The following is a 20,262-nucleotide window of genomic DNA, read 5'->3' as shown; positions in this document are numbered from 1 at the left end:
TTCATCGGGAAAGTTTTCCAACAGTCTTGAAGGAGTTCCCACATATGCTGAGCACTTGTTGGCTGCTTTTCCTTAACTCTGCATTCCAATTCTAATGAACTTATCCTCTGCAGCAGATGTATCTCTGGGTCTTCCTTTCCTGTGGCGATCCTCATGAGAGCCATTTTCATCATAGAGCTTGATGGTTTTTGCGACTGCATAGACTGACCTTCATGTCTTAATGTAATGATGGACTGTCGTTTCTCTTTGCTTATTTGAGCTGTTCTTGGCATAATACGGACTTGGTCTTTTACCAAATAGGGCTATATACCAACCCTATTGTGTGTGTGTGTGTGTGTGTGTGTATATATATATATATATATAGAGAGAGCTACTTTTGACCAGGGCCCATAGGGATTTGTGATGCTATCCATGTCATTGCACATAGTACACTGGCTTCTGTTTCTGTTTGTTACCTTGTTTTTTTATTAAATAGAATAATCTACATTTCTCTAAGTGAGTATGTTTACATGCAAAATAATACATCGAAATGAAACTGATTATGGCAGTAGTCATGTAAACACCTTACTCTGCTTATCTTAATCGGCATCATAATGATCATAAGGTCATGATCGAAGTAAGCATAAGTTTATTAAAACACCTGGATTTTTGTTGAATCTTTCAAATGAATAGTACATGTAAACACCTTAAACGGAATCCAAGCAGTATACAGTGCTGTGAAAAAGTATTTGCCCCTTCCTGATTAGTTTTTTTTGCACATTTGTCACACTTCAATGTTTCAGATCAAACAAATTAAAATATTACACAAAGATAATATTTGTGTTTTGGATCATTGTCCTGCTGCAGAACCCAAGTGCGCTTCAGCTTGAGGTCACGAACTGATGGCAGGATATTCTCCTTCAGGATTTTTTTGGTAGAGAGCAGAATTCATGGTTCAACCAATCACAGCAAGTCGTCCAGGTCCTGAAGCAGCAAAGCAGCCCCAGAACATCACACTACCAACACCATATTTGACTGTTGGTATGATGTTCTTATTCTGAAATGCTGTGTTACATTTACACCAGAAATAACATGACGTACACCTTCCAAAAAGTTAAACTTTTGTCTCGTCAGTCCACAGAATATTTTCTCAAAAGTCTTGGGGATGATATGATCAAGATGTTTTTTGCCAAAAATGAGACGAGCCTTTATCTTCTTTTTGGTCAGCAGTGATTTTCGCCTTGGAACTCTGCCATGGATGCCAGGTTTGCCCAGTTTCTTTCTTATGGTTGGTTGAGTCCTGAACACTGACCTTAACTTAGGCAAGTGAGGCCTGCAGTTCTTTGGATGTTGATGTGGGTTCTTTTGTGACCTCTTGGATGAGTCGTCGCTGCGCTCTTGGGGTAATTTTGATAGGCCGGCCACTCCTGGGAAGGTTCACCACTGTTCCAAATTCTCTCCATTTGTGGATAATGGCTATTACTGTGGTTTGCTGGAGTCCCAAAGCGTTAGAAATGGCTTAGTAACCCTTTCCAGACTGATCAATTACTTTGTTTCTCATCTGTTCCTGAACTTCTTTGGATCGTGGCATGATGTCTTGCTTTTTGAGATCTTTTGGCCTATTTCACTTTGTCAGACAGGTTCTATTTATTAAGTGATGTCTTGATTCAACAGATCTGGCAGTAATCAGGCCTGGGTGTGGCTAGTGAAATTGAACTCAGCTATCCAAAAAATGTGATTAACCACAGTAAATTCATGATTTAACAAGGGGGAGCAATTACTTTTTCACTTAGGGCCATGAAGGTTCGGATAGCTTTTTTCCCTTAATAAGTAAAATTATCACTTAAAAACTGCATTTTGTGTTTACTTGGTTATCTTTGTGTAATATTAACATTTGTTGGATGATCTGAAACATTTAAGTGTGATAAATGTGCAAAAAAATAAGAAATCAGGAAGGGGGCAAATACCTTTTCACAGCACTGTATTTGATCGGCATATATGCCAGCAGCGCAAGCCTCCCTTTTTTTGCACAAGTGAATTGAGTTGGTATCTAAGAAATAGTTTTCACATTCAAAATGTATGTATATATATATATATGTGTGTGTGTGTTACTCCTAGCTGTTTACATAATCGTTGTGAAAAGCTTTGAACAAAGAGGCAAAAAATAACATAAACCTCATTATAATCTTGCAGTGGGATTTAATTTGAAATCTTCTTTAAAAAGTGTATTAAACTTTAGTTTTAACAAAAATGTAGTAAACTGAGCAATACAAACATACAAACCTCTTTATTATACTTATTGTTGAAGAAAGGGTTCAAATGAAATTAGGGTTAAGGTACATTTTGCACTTTGCATTTGCTCTATGAAAATTGTGACTTAACTTTATTATTTGTTTGTAGTGGCTATTTAAAAATATATATTTGTATTTATTATCCAGGCTTCTGATAAAAATCAACGAATGAGACATTCCTAACATTACACCCTGTAACAACAACTTCTGTAAGGCTATCGGTCCGGTCCAGCCAGCACGGAACATTGCAATAGAACAGGAATGTCTGTCATTCTATGAATTCTGTAATTGTAAAGATGGGGTGAAGGGTCAATGTCTTAAGGCTGAGGTGCTGGAGGTGTTACGCCCCTGAAAACAGGGGAGAAATAATCACAAGAGTGATACGGTGTTGTATTCTCAATTCAACGTTTAGTGTAAATATTTCACAAAAGTAACACATTACAAAACAACAGAAAACCCATTATACAAATAACACAGCAAAATATCTTATTAACAACGCACATGTTCATTCACAATCGACATAAGATGACAGCTACTCTCAGTACGATGCTATTCTTCACTTCAACCGAGCAGGGCTAATATTACTCTCTTCAAACTTAACTCTAACTTCCTCAAGACCTTACTAAGACACACCTTAAACACTCTTGACATGTTAGCGAGTTATAACATTTAAATTACTATTTTTATCATCAATAAAGTACCTGAAAACAGGGGAGAAATAATCACGAGAGTGATACGGTGTTGTATTCTCAATTCAACGTTTAGTGTAATGAGAAAAGACCGCGATTTTCCCCAGGAATATGGGTGGAGACCAGAGCAATCGATCTCCGGCACTACAAAATAAAGTAATCAGTATAACGTTTACGCATCTCTCTTTACACATCTCTCACAATTCGTACACCTTGACAGATTTGAACATTAACACAATTATATGAATGTTATCAATCTCTATCAACTAATACTGAATGCATCTTTTTAACCTTAGATGTTTTAAGATACTCACATACTATGAATTTACTAATACTTTTTAATGTATAACAGGCTATGAATATTTCCTTTAACCTGTCACAGAGGGAGATATGATGCAGGACCAGGGGAGTAGAGAGAAGGGGGGGATGAGGAGAGGAGATGAGAGGGGAAGAGAGGAGGACAGTGTCTGAAGGCTGAAGTGTTAGGGGGGAGATATGCAGTAGGACCAGGAGCATTCCTTTGTGAGGAGAAGAGGGGGTGAGAGGAGGAGAGAGGGGAGGAGAGGGTGAATTGCTAGCATGCCTTTCTTTGTGAGTGTTAGGCCTCTCTCTCTCACCACACCCTGTCGTCTTGGTGAGTTTCTGAATTGCAGGAAGAACAGGACGATGGAATAGATGGAATTCTATGTCCCAAATGGAACCTCTCACCAGAGCCCTATGAGCCCTGTTCAAAAGAAGTGGTTGGAATAGGGTGCCATGTGGGACACAACCATAGGGTCAAAAGTCTACCCCTTGATAATCTGACCAGTCTTCTATCATATCCATCTTCTACAATTGGGATACTATAGTGGCCTGACCTCTGACCTCTTTTACTGTAGTGTTTAGACGGTGTGAAAGTCTTTGATGACAGGAGTGCAAAAAAAGTGAAAAAACAGCATTAACCTCATAATAATCTAGCAATAGGGCTCTTGTCACGCCCTGGCCTTAGTTATCTTTGTTTTATTTATTATTTTGGTTAGGTCAGGGTGTGACATGGGGGATTGATGTGTTTTGCCTGGTCTAGGGTTTTTTGTATGTTTATGGGGCTGTTTCCTTTCTAGGTAGTTTGTATGTCTATGGTTGCCTAGATTGCTTCTCAATTAGAGGGAGCTGTCTATCGTTGTCTCTGATTGGGAACCATATTTAGGCAGCCATATTCTGTGGGTACTTTGTGGGTGGTTGTCTTCTGTCTTTGTACCAGAGGACTGTTTTGGTTTTTTTTCCACATTTGTTGTTTTGTATTTTGTGGTGTTCACGTTTTTTGTCCTTATTAAACATGTTGAACACTAACCACGTTGCATTTTGGTCCTCCTCTCCTTCAACGGAAGAAAACCGTTACAGCTCTGGTCAAAGTAGTGAACTATATAGGGCAGAGGGAATATAGTGCCATTGGGATCCAACCTATGTCTTGAAGGTTTCCTGTATAAAACTGTATTTATTGTATGCAAGATATGTTGTTGGCTTTAAAACTTGTTATGGCAAGGAGTTCCCTAAAGGGAACATCCTCTCCCATTCAGCTGAAATTTTTTTTTTTTGAAATATTTAACTTTCACACATTAACAAGTCCAATACAGAAAATGAAAGATAAATATCTTGCTAATCTACCCACCGTGTCCGATTTTTAAAATGTTTTACAGCGAAAACAACATATTTATGTTAGATGACCACCAAATTCAAAAACACACACAGCCATTTTTCACAGTCACAAAAGCAGAAATATAGATAACATGAATCACTAACCTTTGATTATCTCCATCAGATGACACTCATAGGACATCATGTTATACATGTATTGTGTGTTTTGTTCGATAATGTGCATATATATATATATATATATATATATATAAATCTCAGTTTACATTGGTGCGTTACGTGCAGTAATGTTTTGATTCCAAAACATCCGGAGACTTTGCAGAAATACTTACAATAAACATTGATAAAAGATGCAAGTGTTATTCACAGAATTAAAGATAAACGTATCCTCTATGCAATCGCTGTGTCAGATTGTTTTTAAACTTTACGGAAAAAGAATAATCTGAGAACGGAGCTCAGAACCCAAAGAAATAGCCACCATTTTGGCGTCAACAGAAGCTACAAAAAACACTAAATATTCGCTTATATTTGAATATCTTCATCAGAAGGCAAGTCCAGGAATCCCAGTTTGACAATAAAATGACTGATTTGTTCCATAAAGTTCCATAAAGCCCATCATTTAGCCAAGTATTCAATCCTCAAAAAGCACGAGCAATTCCTCCAGACAAAAACTCAAAAAGTTCTGTTACAGGTCGTAGAAACAAGTCAAACGATGTATGCAATCCATATTTAGGATGTTTTAAACATTAATCAGCAATAAGGTTCCAACCGGAGAATTTCATTGTCTGAAGAAACGCATTGGAACGCAAGAACACTCTCGTGACGGTGCGCAATGAGACCGAGGCTTTCTACGAGACCACCCACTCAAAGAGCTATTATGAGCCCGTCCTTTATAGTAGAATCATACAACCAGAATCTAAAGACAGTGACATCTTGTGGAAGCCCTAGGAAGTGCATGCTCATCCATATCTAAGATGGACATCAAATGGCACTGTTTTCAAAATTGAGTTCTCACATCCTGTTTTGATTTCTTCTCAGGTTTTTGTCTGTGCTAACATATTTAGTGAACGTTGACATTTGCAGTGTACCAACATACCTTAAGGGAACTTTTCGACAATTACCGTATGGTTAGTGAGAAAGTCCATATTGCAAATGTACCGTCCCTTACTAGACGTCCGAAAACATTTTTAAAATCCGGGGACGGCGTCGGGCCGAGCGGCAGGGCCAGACCTACCGTGAAGTCATCAAATGAACTTTGTTGGACATTCGGTTTTCGTTTTATAAAATAATCAAATTTTGGTCCATTTTTCCGCTATGCCGGAAAATCCCACAAGAGGGCATAAGCAATCATATTGCAATTTGACAAAACATCACGAATCACGACGGGCCATATCTCGAAAACTGAAAATATTTCGAAGCCGAAACTTGGTGAGCATAGGTTTGGCATAATGGGCAGTTGGCCCCGAACAAGATGGCGTCTAGGCCTCAACGGTTTTTGAGTTATGGCCATATTTCTGGGATTAAAGGTCCAAAATGAAAATAGAGAAATGATTTTTTCACTTCACGTCAAAGTCAAGGAGCCTCCGGTGTCAATAAAAAAAAAATCAGCCATTTATCTATCGTCATTTAGGAGAAATCGTACGATGACAGATTTGTGATGTTCAAATATAGGTGTTTTTTTTCCAACAGTTACAGATCCAGTTGCAGGGTGTTCATACGAATATTTTTAAAGTGTGCTGCGGAGCTTTGCGACATTTCTGTGATTTTCTATGATTTTCTGAAATAACACACACTCACTAAACCCTCCGTAAATAACTCAGGATTCTGTAAGGCATACCCCAATGAGGATATACGTTTATTTATAGCTTCCTGTGCCAACAGGAAGTGCCTTAAATGGTGTCATAGTTGCTGTATCCAAGGGTTAAAAAGGTCAGATCTTTTCAAAACTTCATATGTGATTAGGCAACCCTCCTGAACTGTAAAATCACTCATTTCTCCCAACAGATGTCAAAGAAAAGCTCTCACACACACACACAGCAAGGATGGAGTGACAAAGCGTGGTGTTTAAAGACACAGAGAGCAGGCAATGACATAAACATAATCCCAAGGCCGTGCCGAGTTCAACGAGATATCCCGCTTGACCGTAGCTCGCTCGGTCTAAGCACAGCGACCATGAGAAAAGTAGGCCCAATATGAAGCCTGCACCAGAACGTCATTTGATTTTGGGTGACAGCGGCGGAACCGTTAGGTTTAGAAGGACAATTCAAACACAGGACTGTTCCTAAGGTCCTCCCGATCTGTGCAAGCCTAACCTTGAACGTGTGACATTAACCCTTCACAGTTAAAAGAAGGTGTTTACATCAAAAAGTTTGCATTGACTTCTCTCCCCATAGGAATACATTGCCTGCTCCCCTAAATACAACCTGGAGTCTAAATGGGTTATGAATGCTGTATGAACCTGTCTTCGGTACCATTCCATGAGGCCACTATAAGGTCTACCTGTGTCGATTCTAGGCTTCCTGGGCCAACCGGAAGTGCTTAAAATCACCCTAAAAGTGTATATCCATACACTGCCTGCAATTTGATGGACATAGTGCATTGAACCCTGTGTAAATCAGTCAATTCTTAACGTAAAGACTTAAAACTCAGGATTCTGTAAAAGCATAGCCCAATGAGGATATGTGTTGACTTATAGCTTCCTGTGTCAACCGGAAGTGCCATAATTGGTGTCTCAGGGGCTGTTTGGAAGGGTTAAGAAAATCAGATCTGTCCAAAACTTCATATGTGTGATTAGGCAACCCCCATGAACTGTAAATCAGTCATTTTTCCCATAAAAATTCAAAGGAAAACTAAATCACACAGATACACAACTTGGATGGAGGGACGTATTATTGGGGTGCGTAGAGACTGACAGTGCCTCCAATAGTTAGCTTTGAATGATATCAAATTGACTGATGGACGGTGACTTGCAGGTGACTCTTGTCCATTTGCAATATGTTTAAGCGGTGAGGTACCATCACCAAAAGTGACATTCTGAAATCAACCCTAACGAGCGATGGAGAGGTACCAGAATCACTGCCCAGCCATCCCGAGGTCATCGGGCCAGTCAATTTGGCATTCCTGCACGATTTTTATAGCATGACAAATTGGTGATGGTGAATGCCCAGTTAACCATATTGCAAATGCACAGTGACTTTGAAAGTGAGAAACATCACCAAATGGACATTCTGGAATCAACCCTAACGAGCGATGGAGAGGTACCAGAATCACTGCCAAGCCATCCCGAGTTCATCGGGCCAGTCAATCTGGCATTCCTGCACGAATTTTCAGTGACTTTGCAAAAGTGAGAAAACATTTGCAATATGTTTTAACAGTGAGGTACCGTCACCAAAAGCGACATTCTGAAATCAACCCTAACGAGCGATGGAGAGGTACCAGTATCACTGCCCAGCCATCCTGAGTTCATCGGGCCAGTCAATTTGGCATTCCTGCATGATTTTTATAGCATGACAAATTGGTGATGGTGAATGCCCAGTTAACCATATTGCAAATGCACAGTGACTTTGAAAGGGTGAGAAAACATTACCAAATGGACATTCTGAAATCAACACAAAAATGGCATCACCATAGTGTCCAGACTGTGCCGAGTCCAACGAGGCGCCCCGCTTGACCGTAGCTCGCTCGGTCTGAGCGCAGCGACCATGAGAAAAATAGGCCCACAATGAAGCCTGCACCACAATGTCATTTGATTTTGGGTGACAGCGGCGGAACCGTTAGGTTTAGAAGGACAATTCAAACACAGGACTGTTCCTAAGGTTCTCCCGATCTGTGCAAGCCTAACCTTGACCGTATGACATTAACCCTTCACAGTTAAAGGAAGGTGTTTACATAAAAACAGTGTGCATTGACTTCTCTCCCCATAGGAATACATTGCCTGCTCCACTAAATACAACCTGGAGTCTATATGGGTTATGAATGCTGTATGAACCTGTCTTCGGTACCAGTCCATCAGGCCACTATAAGGTCTACCTGTGTCGATTCTAGGCTTCCTGGACCAACCGGAAGTGGTTACAATCGCCCTAAAAGTGTTTACCCATAACCTGCCTGCAGTTTGATAGACATAGTACATTCAACCCTGTGTAAATCAGTCAGTTTTCATGGTAAAGACTTAAAACTCAGGATTCTGTAATAGAATACCCCAATGAGGATGTGCGTTGAGTTATAGCTTCCTGTGCCAACCGGAAGTGCCATAATTGGTGTCTCAGGGGCTGTTTGGAAGGGTTAAAAAAATCAGATTTGTCCAAAACTTCATATGTGTGATTAATCAACCCCCATGAACTGTAAATCAGTCATTTTCCCCATAAAAATTAAAAGGAAAACTAAATCACACAGATACACAACTTGGATGGAGGGACGTATTGGGGTGTGTAGAGACTGACAGTGCCTCCAATAGTTAGCTTTGTTCGAGCTAAAAAAGAACCGTCAGACCTAGAGTTCCGAAACTTTAGAATCCTGTTCTAGACCTCAGGTCGATAGTGCGTGGTGAGTTACGGCGCTCTAGAAGGTTCTCGGACCGAGAAACAGCCTCGAACATTTGCAATGACTTCAATTCATTTAGACCATTACGAAAATGGCGACATTAAGAAATGTCCCAGAGACACAAGACTAGGTGCATTGTGACCGTCTCGGCCCATAGAGACAGAACCCAACATCTCTGTCCGTTAGCTCATTCAAGGACCCCATAGCAAGTAATTGAAAAAAGTGGATTTTCAGCACCAATTAGGGTTTTACTCGGACACCAAATGACCTATCGAGCCGAAACTCGGGATTCGGGGTCGCCTCACATAGGACTACACATAATGTCCGAACTGGCCCCGCAGCTAGAAAGTAACTATGTGTTTTATGTTTTTTTTTTATGGTTTGAACCGAAGGCGTTGTGAATTTTGGGCCAGCTCTGAAGTATGTGATACTTGGCTCCTAAACGAGTTGGGAAAAGTGGGTTTGGTGTCAGTTTGTATCAGTTTGGTGTCAGAATGATATCAAATTGACTGATGGACGGTGAATTGCAGGTGACTCTTGTCCATTTGCAATATGTTTAAGCGGTGAGGTACCATCACCAAAAGCGACATTCTGAAATCAACCCAAATGAGCGATGGAGAGGTACCAGAATCACTGCCTAGCCATCCTGAGTTCATCGGGCCAGTCAATTTGGCATTCCTGCATGATTTTTATAGCATGACAAATTGGTGATGGTGAATGCCCAGTTAACCATATTGCAAATGCACAGTGACTTTGAAAGGGTGAGAAAACATTACCAAATGGACATTCTGAAATCAACACAAAAATGGCATCACCATAGTGTCCAGACTGTGCCGAGTCCAACGAGGCGCCCCGCTTGACCGTAGCTCGCTCGGTCTGAGCGCAGCGACCATGAGAAAAATAGGCCCACAATGAAGCCTGCACCACAATGTCATTTGATTTTGGGTGACAGCGGCGGAACCGTTAGGTTTAGAAGGACAATTCAAACACAGGACTGTTCCTAAGGTCCTCCCGATCTGTGCAAGCCTAACCTTGACCGTGTGACATTAACCCTTCACAGTTAAAGGAAGGTGTTTACATAAAAACAGTGTGCATTGACTTCTCTCCCCATAGGAATACATTGCCTGCTCCACTAAATACAACCTGGAGTCTATATGGGTTATGAATGCTGTATGAACCTGTCTTCGGTACCAGTCCATCAGGCCACTATAAGGTCTACCTGTGTCGATTCTAGGCTTCCTGGACCAACCGGAAGTGGTTACAATCGCCCTAAAAGTGTTTACCCATAACCTGCCTGCAGTTTGATAGACATAGTACATTCAACCCTGTGTAAATCAGTCAGTTTTCATGGTAAAGACTTAAAACTCAGGATTCTGTAATAGAATACCCCAATGAGGATGTGCGTTGAGTTATAGCTTCCTGTGCCAACCGGAAGTGCCATAATTGGTGTCTCAGGGGCTGTTTGGAAGGGTTAAAAAAATCAGATTTGTCCAAAACTTCATATGTGTGATTAATCAACCCCCATGAACTGTAAATCAGTCATTTTCCCCATAAAAATTAAAAGGAAAACTAAATCACACAGATACACAACTTGGATGGAGGGACGTATTGGGGTGTGTAGAGACTGACAGTGCCTCCAATAGTTAGCTTTGTTCGAGCTAAAAAAGAACCGTCAGACCTAGAGTTCCGAAACTTTAGAATCCTGTTCTAGACCTCAGGTCGATAGTGCGTGGTGAGTTACGGCGCTCTAGAAGGTTCTCGGACCGAGAAACAGCCTCGAACATTTGCAATGACTTCAATTCATTTAGACCATTACGAAAATGGCGACATTAAGAAATGTCCCAGAGACACAAGACTAGGTGCATTGTGACCGTCTCGGCCCATAGAGACAGAACCCAACATCTCTGTCCGTTAGCTCATTCAAGGACCCCGTAGCAAGTAATTGAAAAAAGTGGATTTTCAGCACCAATTAGGGTTTTACTCGGACACCAAATGACCTATCGAGCCGAAACTCGGGATTCGGGGTCGCCTCACATAGGACTACACATAATGTCCGAACTGGCCCCGCAGCTAGAAAGTAACTATGTGTTTTATGTTTTTTTTTTTTATGGTTTGAACCGAAGGCGTTGTGAATTTTGGGCCAGCTCTGAAGTATGTGATACTTGGCTCCTAAACGAGTTGGGAAAAGTGGGTTTGGTGTCAGTTTGTATCAGTTTGGTGTCAGAATGATATCAAATTGACTGATGGACGGTGAATTGCAGGTGACTCTTGTCCATTTGCAATATGTTTAAGCGGTGAGGTACCATCACCAAAAGCGACATTCTGAAATCAACCCAAATGAGCGATGGAGAGGTACCAGAATCACTGCCTAGCCATCCTGAGTTCATCGGGCCAGTCAATTTGGCATTCCTGCATGATTTTTATAGCATGACAAATTGGTGATGGTGAATGCCCAGTTAACCATATTGCAAATGCACAGTGACTTTGAAAGGGTGAGAAAACATTACCAAATGGACATTCTGAAATCAACACAAAAATGGCATCACCATAGTGTCCAGACTGTGCCGAGTCCAACGAGGCGCCCCGCTTGACCGTAGCTCGCTCGGTCTGAGCGCAGCGACCATGAGAAAAATAGGCCCACAATGAAGCCTGCACCACAATGTCATTTGATTTTGGGTGACAGCGGCGGAACCGTTAGGTTTAGAAGGACAATTCAAACACAGGACTGTTCCTAAGGTCCTCCCGATCTGTGCAAGCCTAACCTTGACCGTGTGACATTAACCCTTCACAGTTAAAGGAAGGTGTTTACATAAAAACAGTGTGCATTGACTTCTCTCCCCATAGGAATACATTGCCTGCTCCACTAAATACAACCTGGAGTCTATATGGGTTATGAATGCTGTATGAACCTGTCTTCGGTACCAGTCCATCAGGCCACTATAAGGTCTACCTGTGTCGATTCTAGGCTTCCTGGACCAACCGGAAGTGGTTACAATCGCCCTAAAAGTGTTTACCCATAACATTTACATTTACATTTAAGTCATTTAGCAGACGCTCTTATCCAGAGCGACTTACAAATTGGTGAATTCACCTTCTGACATCCAGTGGAACAGCCACTTTACAATAGTGCATCTAAATCATTAAGGGGGGGGTGGTGAGAAGGATTACTTATCCTATCCTAGGTATTCCTTGAAGAGGTGGGGTTTCAGGTGTCTCCGGAAGGTGGTGATTGACTCCGCTGTCCTGGCGTCGTGAGGGAGTTTGTTCCACCATTGGGGGCCAGAGCAGCGAACAGTTTTGACTGGGCTGAGCGGGAACTGTACTTCCTCAATGGTAGGGAGGCGAGCAGGCCAGAGGTGGATGAACGCAGTGCCCTTGCTTGGGTGTAGGGCCTGATCAGAGCCTGGAGGTACTGCGGTGCCGTTCCCCTCACAGCTCCGTAGGCAAGCACCATGGTCTTGTAGCGGATGCGAGCTTCAACTGGAAGCCAGTGGAGAGAGCGGAGGAGCGGGGTGACGTGAGAGAACTTGGGAAGGTTGAACACCAGACGGGCTGCGGCGTTCTGGATAAGTTGTAGGGGTTTAATGGCACAGGCAGGGAGCCCAGCCAACAGCGAGTTGCAGTAATCCAGACGGGAGATGACAAGTGCCTGGATTAGGACCTGCGCCGCTTCCTGTGTGAGGCAGGGTCGTACTCTGCGGATGTTGTAGAGCATGAACCTACAGGAACGGGCCACCGCCATGATGTTGGTTGAGAACGACAGGGTGTTGTCCAGGATCACGCCAAGGTTCTTAGCGCTCTGGGAGGAGGACACAATGGAGTTGTCAACCGTGATGGCGAGATCATGGAACGGGCAGTCCTTCCCCGGGAGGAAGAGCAGCTCCGTCTTGCCGAGGTTCAGCTTGAGGTGGTGATCCGTCATCCACACTGATATGTCTGCCAGACATGCAGAGATGCGATTCGCCACCTGGTCATCAGAAGGGGGAAAGGAGAAGATTAATTGTGTGTCGTCTGCATAGCAATGATAGGAGAGACCATGTGAGGTTATGACAGAGCCAAGTGACTTGGTGTATAGCGAGAATAGGAGAGGGCCTAGAACAGAGCCCTGGGGGACACCAGTGGTGAGAGCGCGTGGCGAGGAGACAGATTCTCGCCACGCCACCTGGTAGGAGCGACCTGTCAGGTAGGACGCAATCCAAGCGTGGGCCGCGCCGGAGATGCCCAACTCGGAGAGGGTGGAGAGGAGGATCTGATGGTTCACAGTATCGAAGGCAGCCGATAGGTCTAGAAGGATGAGAGCAGAGGAGAGAGAGTTAGCTTTAGCAGTGCGGAGCGCCTCCGTGATGCAGAGAAGAGCAGTCTCAGTTGAATGACTAGTCTTGAAACCTGACTGATTTGGATCAAGAAGGTCATTCTGAGAGAGATAGCGGGAGAGCTGGCCAAGGACGGCACGTTCAAGAGTTTTGGAGAGAAAAGAAAGAAGGGATACTGGTCTGTAGTTGTTGACATCGGAGGGATCGAGTGTAGGTTTCTTCAGAAGGGGTGCAACTCTCGCTCTCTTGAAGACGGAAGGGACGTAGCCAGCGGTCAGGGATGAGTTGATGAGCGAGGTGAGGTAAGGGAGAAGGTCCCCGGAAATGGTCTGGAGGAGAGAGGAGGGGATAGGGTCGAGCGGGCAGGTTGTTGGGCAGCCGGCCGTCACAAGAAGCGAGATTTCATCTGGAGAGAGAGGGGAGAAAGAGGTCAGAGCACAGGGTAGGGCAGTGTGAGCAGAACCAGCGGTGTCGTTTGACTTAGCAAACGAGGATCGGATGTCGTCGACCTTCTTTTCAAAATGGTTGACGAAGTCATCTGCAGAGAGGGAGGAGGGGGGAGGGGGAGGAGGATTCAGGAGGGAGGAGAAGATGGCAAAGAGCTTCCTAGGGTTAGAGGCAGATGCTTGGAATTTAGAGTGGTAGAAAGTGGCTTTAGCAGCAGAGACAGAGGAGGAAAATGTAGAGAGGAGGGAGTGAAAGGATGCCAGGTCCGCAGGGAGGCGAGTTTTCCTCCATTTCCGCTCGGCTGCCCGGAGCTCTGTTCTGTGAGCTCGCAATGAGTCATCGAGCCACGGAGCGGGAGGGGAGGACCGAGCCGGCCTGGAGGATAGGGGACATAGAGAGTCAAAGGATGCAGAAAGGGAAGAGAGGAGGGTTGAGGAGGCAGAGTCAGGAGAAAGGTTGGAGAAGGTATGAGCAGAGGGAAGAGATGAAAGGATGGAAGAGGAAAGAGTAGCGGGGGAGAGAGAGCGAAGGTTGGGACGGCGCGATACCATCCGAGTAGGGGCAGTGTGGGAAGTGTTGGATGAGAGCGAGAGGGAAAAGGATACAAGGTAGTGGTCGGAGACTTGGAGGGGAGTTGCAGTGAGGTTAGTGGAAGAACAGCATCTAGTAAAGATGAGGTCGAGCGTATTGCCTGCCTTGTGAGTAGGGGGAAGGTGAGAGGGTGAGGTCAAAAGAGGAGAGGAGTGGAAAGAAGGAGGCAGAGAGGAATGAGTCAAAGGTAGACGTGGGGAGGTTAAAGTCGCCCAGGACTGTGAGAGGTGAGCCGTCCTCAGGAAAGGAGCTTATCAAGGCATCAAGCTCATTGATGAACTCTCCGAGGGAACCTGGAGGGCGATAAATGATAAGAATGTTAAGCTTGAAAGGGCTGGTAACTGTGACAGCATGGAATTCAAAGGAGGCGATAGATAGATGGGTAAGGGGGAGAGAGAGAATGATCACTTGGGAGAGATGAGGATCCCGGTGCCACCACCCCGCTGACCAGAAGCTCTCGGGGTGTGCGAGAACACGTGGGCGGACGAAGAGAGAGCAGTAGGAGTAGCAGTGTTATCTGTGGTGATCCATGTTTCCGTCAGTGCCAGGAAGTCGAGGGACTGGAGGGAGGCATAGGCTGAGATGAACTCTGCCTTGTTGGCCGCAGATCGGCAGTTCCAGAGGCTACCGGAGACCAGGAACTCCACGTGGGTCGTGCGCGCTGGGACCACCAGATTAGGGTGGCCGCGGCCACGCGGTGTGGAGCGTTTGTATGGTCTGTGCAGAGAGGAGAGAACAGGGATAGATAGACACATAGTTAACAGGGTACAGAAGAGGCTACGCTAATGCAAAGGAGATTGGAATGACAAGTGGACTACACGTCTCGAATGTTCAGAAAGTTAAGCTTACGTAGCAAGAATCTTATTGACTAAAATGATTGAAATGAAACAGTACTGCTGGAGTAGGCTAGCTGGTAGTGGCTGCGATGTTGACACTACACTAATCAAGTCGTTCCGTCGAGTGTAATAGTTTCTACAGTGCTGCTATTCGGGGCTAGCTGGCTAGCTAGCAAGGTTGATTGCGTTCCGTTACTTTAAAAGAACGACAATAGCTGGCTGGCTAACCTAGAAAATCGCTCTAGGCTACACAATTGTCTTAGATACAAAGACGGCTATGTAGCTAGCTAGCTACGATCAAACAAAACAGACCGTTGTACTGTAATAGTTACTACAGTGCTGCTATTCGGGGCTAGCTGGCTAGCTACGTTAGAAGAACGACAATAGCTGGCCAGCTAACCTAGAAAATCGCTCTAGGCTACACAATTGTCTTAGATACAAAGACGGCTATGTAGCTAGCTAGCTACGATCAAACAAAACAAACCGTTGTACTGTAATAGTTACTACAGTGCTGCTATTCGGGGGCTAGCTGGCTAGCTACGTTAGAAGAACGACAATAGCTGGCCAGCTAACCTAGAAAATCGCTCTAGACTACACAATTGTCTTAGATACAAAGACGGCTATGTAGCTGGCTAGCTACGATCAAACAGATCAAACCGTTGTACTGTAATGAAGTGAAATGAAAATGTGATACTACCTGTGGAACGACGCGGAATGTTGACCGGGTAGTTGGAGTTCAATTCGGTAGAGGTTGGCTAGCTGTTGGCTAGCTAGCTAGCAGCATTTCCTACGTTAAGGACGACAAATAGCTGGCTAGCTAACCTCGGTAAATTAAGATAATCACTCTAAGTCTACACACTCTAAACTGCACAATTATCTTGGATACGAAGACAACTATGTAGCTAGCTGACACTACACTAATCGAGTCGTTCAGTTGAGTGTAATAGTTTCTACAGTGCTAGTGGACAGTGGATGTTAGCTAGCTGCTTAGCTAGCTGCTGGGCAGATACGTTAGGACGACGAAATACGATAATTATGCAATTGTCGTTGATACAAAGACGGCTATGTAGCTGGCTAAGAAGAGATTGCTAAGATTAGACAAATCAAACCGTTGTACTATAACGAAATGTAATGAAAAGTTATAAAAAGTTATACTACCTGCGGACCGAAGTGTAGATGCGGCCGCTCGCTCCAACCGGAACCGGAAACCATTCAACCCTGTGTAAATCAGTCAGTTTTCATGGTAAAGACTTAAAACTCAGGATTCTGTAATAGAATACCCCAATGAGGATGTGCGTTGAGTTATAGCTTCCTGTGCCAACCGGAAGTGCCATAATTGGTGTCTCAGGGGCTGTTTGGAAGGGTTAAAAAAATCAGATTTGTCCAAAACTTCATATGTGTGATTAATCAACCCCCATGAACTGTAAATCAGTCATTTTCCCCATAAAAATTAAAAGGAAAACTAAATCACACAGATACACAACTTGGATGGAGGGACGTATTGGGGTGTGTAGAGACTGACAGTGCCTCCAATAGTTAGCTTTGTTCGAGCTAAAAAAGAACCGTCAGACCTAGAGTTCCGAAACTTTAGAATCCTGTTCTAGACCTCAGGTCAATAGTGCGTGGTGAGTTACGGCGCTCTAGAAGGTTCTCGGACCGAGAAACAGCCTTGAACATTTGCAATGACTTCAATTCATTTTGACCATTACGAAAATGGCGACATTAAGAAATGTCCCAGAGACACAAGACTAGGTGCATTGTGACCGTCTCGGCCCATAGAGACAGAACCCAACATCTCTGTCCGTTAGCTCATTCAAGGACCCCGTAGCAAGTAATTGAAAAAAGTGGATTTTCAGCACCAATTAGGGTTTTACTCGGACACCAAATGACCTATCGAGCCGAAACTCGGGATTCGGGGTCGCCTCACATAGGACTACACATAATGTCCGAACTGGCCCCGCAGCTAGAAAGTAACTATGTGTTTTATGTTTTTTTTATGGTTTGAACCGAAGGCGTTGTGAATTTTGGGCCAGCTCTGAAGTATGTGATACTTGGCTCCTAAACGAGTTGGGAAAAGTGGGTTTGGTGTCAGTTTGTATCAGTTTGGTGTCAGAATGATATCAAATTGACTGATGGACGGTGAATTGCAGGTGACTCTTGTCCATTTGCAATATGTTTAAGCGGTGAGGTACCATCACCAAAAGCGACATTCTGAAATCAACCCAAATGAGCGATGGAGAGGTACCAGAATCACTGCCTAGCCATCCCGAGGTCATCGGGCCAGTCAATTTGGCATTCCTGCACGATTTTTATGGCATGACAAATTGGTGATGGTGAATGCCCAGTTAACCATATTGCAAATGCACAGTGACTTTGCAAAAGTGAGAAAACATAAACAAATGGACATGATGAAATCAACACCACGAGTGATTGAAAGGAACAACAATCACTGCCCGGCCATCCCGAGTTCATCAGGCCAGTCAATTTTGCATTTCTGCAGGATTTTTGAGCATGTCAAATTTCTTATGACATTTAGCCCCCACAAAACATATGCCTTATCCACAAGTAAAAAAAAAAAAAAAAAATGATAATAAAATATGACTGAAGTATGTTGATACAGTTCTTATACGTGTGTAATTGACACAAAATTCGAAAGAATTTCGAAAAACGGTCCAGAAAGCACTTTTTTAGGGGTGTGTGAAGTTTTTTATGAAATTTTGCCATTTTTGACTTTTGACTTCTTATGAAATCATGTTCCAAATGGAGAAAACATATGCCTAATGCACAAGTAAAAAATAAAAATAATAATTATGATAATAAAATATGACTAAAGTATGTTGATACAGTTCTTATACGTGTGTAATTGACACAAAATTCGAAAGAATTTCGAAAAACGGTCAGAAAGCACTTTTTTAGGGGTGTGTGAAGTTTTTTATGAAATTTTGCAATTATTGACTTTTGACTTCTGACTTCCTATGAAATCATATTGAAAATGGAGAAAACACATGCAATAATGCTCAAGTAAAAAAAAATAAAACATTATGATAATAAAATTGGACTAAAGTATATTCATACAGTTCTTACACATGTGTAATTGACAAAAAAAGCGAAAGAATTTCGAAAAACGGTCCAGAAAGCACTTTTTTAAGGGGTGATAAGTTTTTGACAAAAAATCCATTTTTTCAAAATTTGGCTTTTGGATGTTGACTTGGAGTCCATTTTCAATATGAAAAACCACGGTGGAGCGCACACGCCACCTGTTGGATTTTTGAAGTGTTACAACTGGCAATAGCCATATGGCATTTGAAGTACATTTTGCATGAATCAACGCCGATTTGGGTGGTATTGGCCATTGTGTACATGGTTTGTACTATGCCAATAGTTTGCCATTCATTTTTGTCCAATACAGGGGGGTATTCCCTTACTTAAGATGGTACTACCAGAAAGTCTAAAAAAACACACCTGAAAATAACCTTGGATTACATTTTACATGGCCCATGTTTTAACCCAACAACATAACATTTAGGGTTATTCACCCAACCCAACTGGCTGGGTAAAATTAAGCATGTTCTGTCCAATTATAACCCAGCGCTGGGTTACCAAATAACACAAATTGGGTTGATTTTTAACCCAAATATGTTTTTGAGTGCATAGATCCTCATAGACCCAGGCTGGTGCTATTTGGTGTTTGAAGGAAGTTTGATGATGCAATAAAACCTTCTCTCTGATTTGACATAAAAGTATGTGCTATGATAGGCTACAATGTGATATTATATAATTGTCAGGATTTGGCCAGGGTTGTTCCGGGTTTTGGTCACTAGATGCCCCCATTGTGCTTTTTGACCTTATGTTTTTTCCCTTGTTCCCCATTATTATTTGCACCTGTGCCTCTTTTTCCCTGATTGTATTTAAACCCTTAGTTTCCCTCAGTTCTGTGCTCTGTGTTTGTATGTTAGCGCCCAGCCCTAGTGTTCTGTGTTTTCTTGTCGATTCCGGTGGATGCTCTTGTGGAATTCTGTTTTTGTTTTGAGTATCTCTTGAGGCTTTTTTGTGCTATTCCTACCACCTTTTGAATTTGCCATTTTTGTATTGAAGGACTTCTCCTTTTTTTACTTTATTAAATACACCGTCTTAAGTACTGCTGTGTCTGCCTCATCTTCTGGGTTCTGCTGACTAATCGTGGCTCAGTTGGTTAAGTGACTGTTTCTCACTCCGGAGACCCAGGTTCGTAACCGGGTCCTGACAGAAACACAGAGCCAAAAATGAACCCAGAGGCAGCCAGTTCCCAGGACCTTTTTGCCATGCTGTCCCACCAACAGGAGACTGTCCAACGCCACGAAGCCGCCCTGGTTCAGCAAGAGGCCTTAATGGCTAGACATTCTCATCTTCTGTCGGAGATGCTGACTTCCATTAAGCAAATATCTGATCGTCTTACCCCGGCAACAGTTCCCGTCCCAGTACCTCAGATTCACGTACCCATGGCAGTTAACCCCCTGGCTGAACCTCGTCTTCCACCTCCCCAACGGTTCTCAGGTGATCCAAGTGCTTGTAAAGGGTTTCTCACCCAATGTTCTCTCTCCTTTGATCTACAACCCTCGTCGTTTCCCACCGACCGGTCTAAGATTGCTTATATCATCACCCTGCTGTCGGAAAAAGCCCTGGCCTGGGCTACTGCTGTGTGGGATGCCCATAGTTCCTGCTGTGCCAGCTACTCTGCCTTTGCTGAGGAATTCAAACGAGTGTTTCAAGGCCCAAGCAGTGGTTCTGACTCAGCCAAACAGCTCCTGACTCTCCACCAAGGTTGGCGCAGCGTGACGGACTATGCCATCCAGTTCCGCACGGTGGCAGCAGCAAGTGGCTGGAACAACGAGGCGCTCACGGTGTGCTTTCTGAAAGGCCTTTCCGACACTATCCAAGATGAACTGGCCACTCGGGAACCACCGGA

This window comes from Oncorhynchus masou, chromosome 15 (genome assembly GCF_036934945.1).
Source record: "Oncorhynchus masou masou isolate Uvic2021 chromosome 15, UVic_Omas_1.1, whole genome shotgun sequence".
In the NCBI taxonomy this organism is placed as follows: domain Eukaryota; kingdom Metazoa; phylum Chordata; class Actinopteri; order Salmoniformes; family Salmonidae; genus Oncorhynchus; species Oncorhynchus masou.
Note: the sequence above shows the minus strand (reverse complement) of the source record.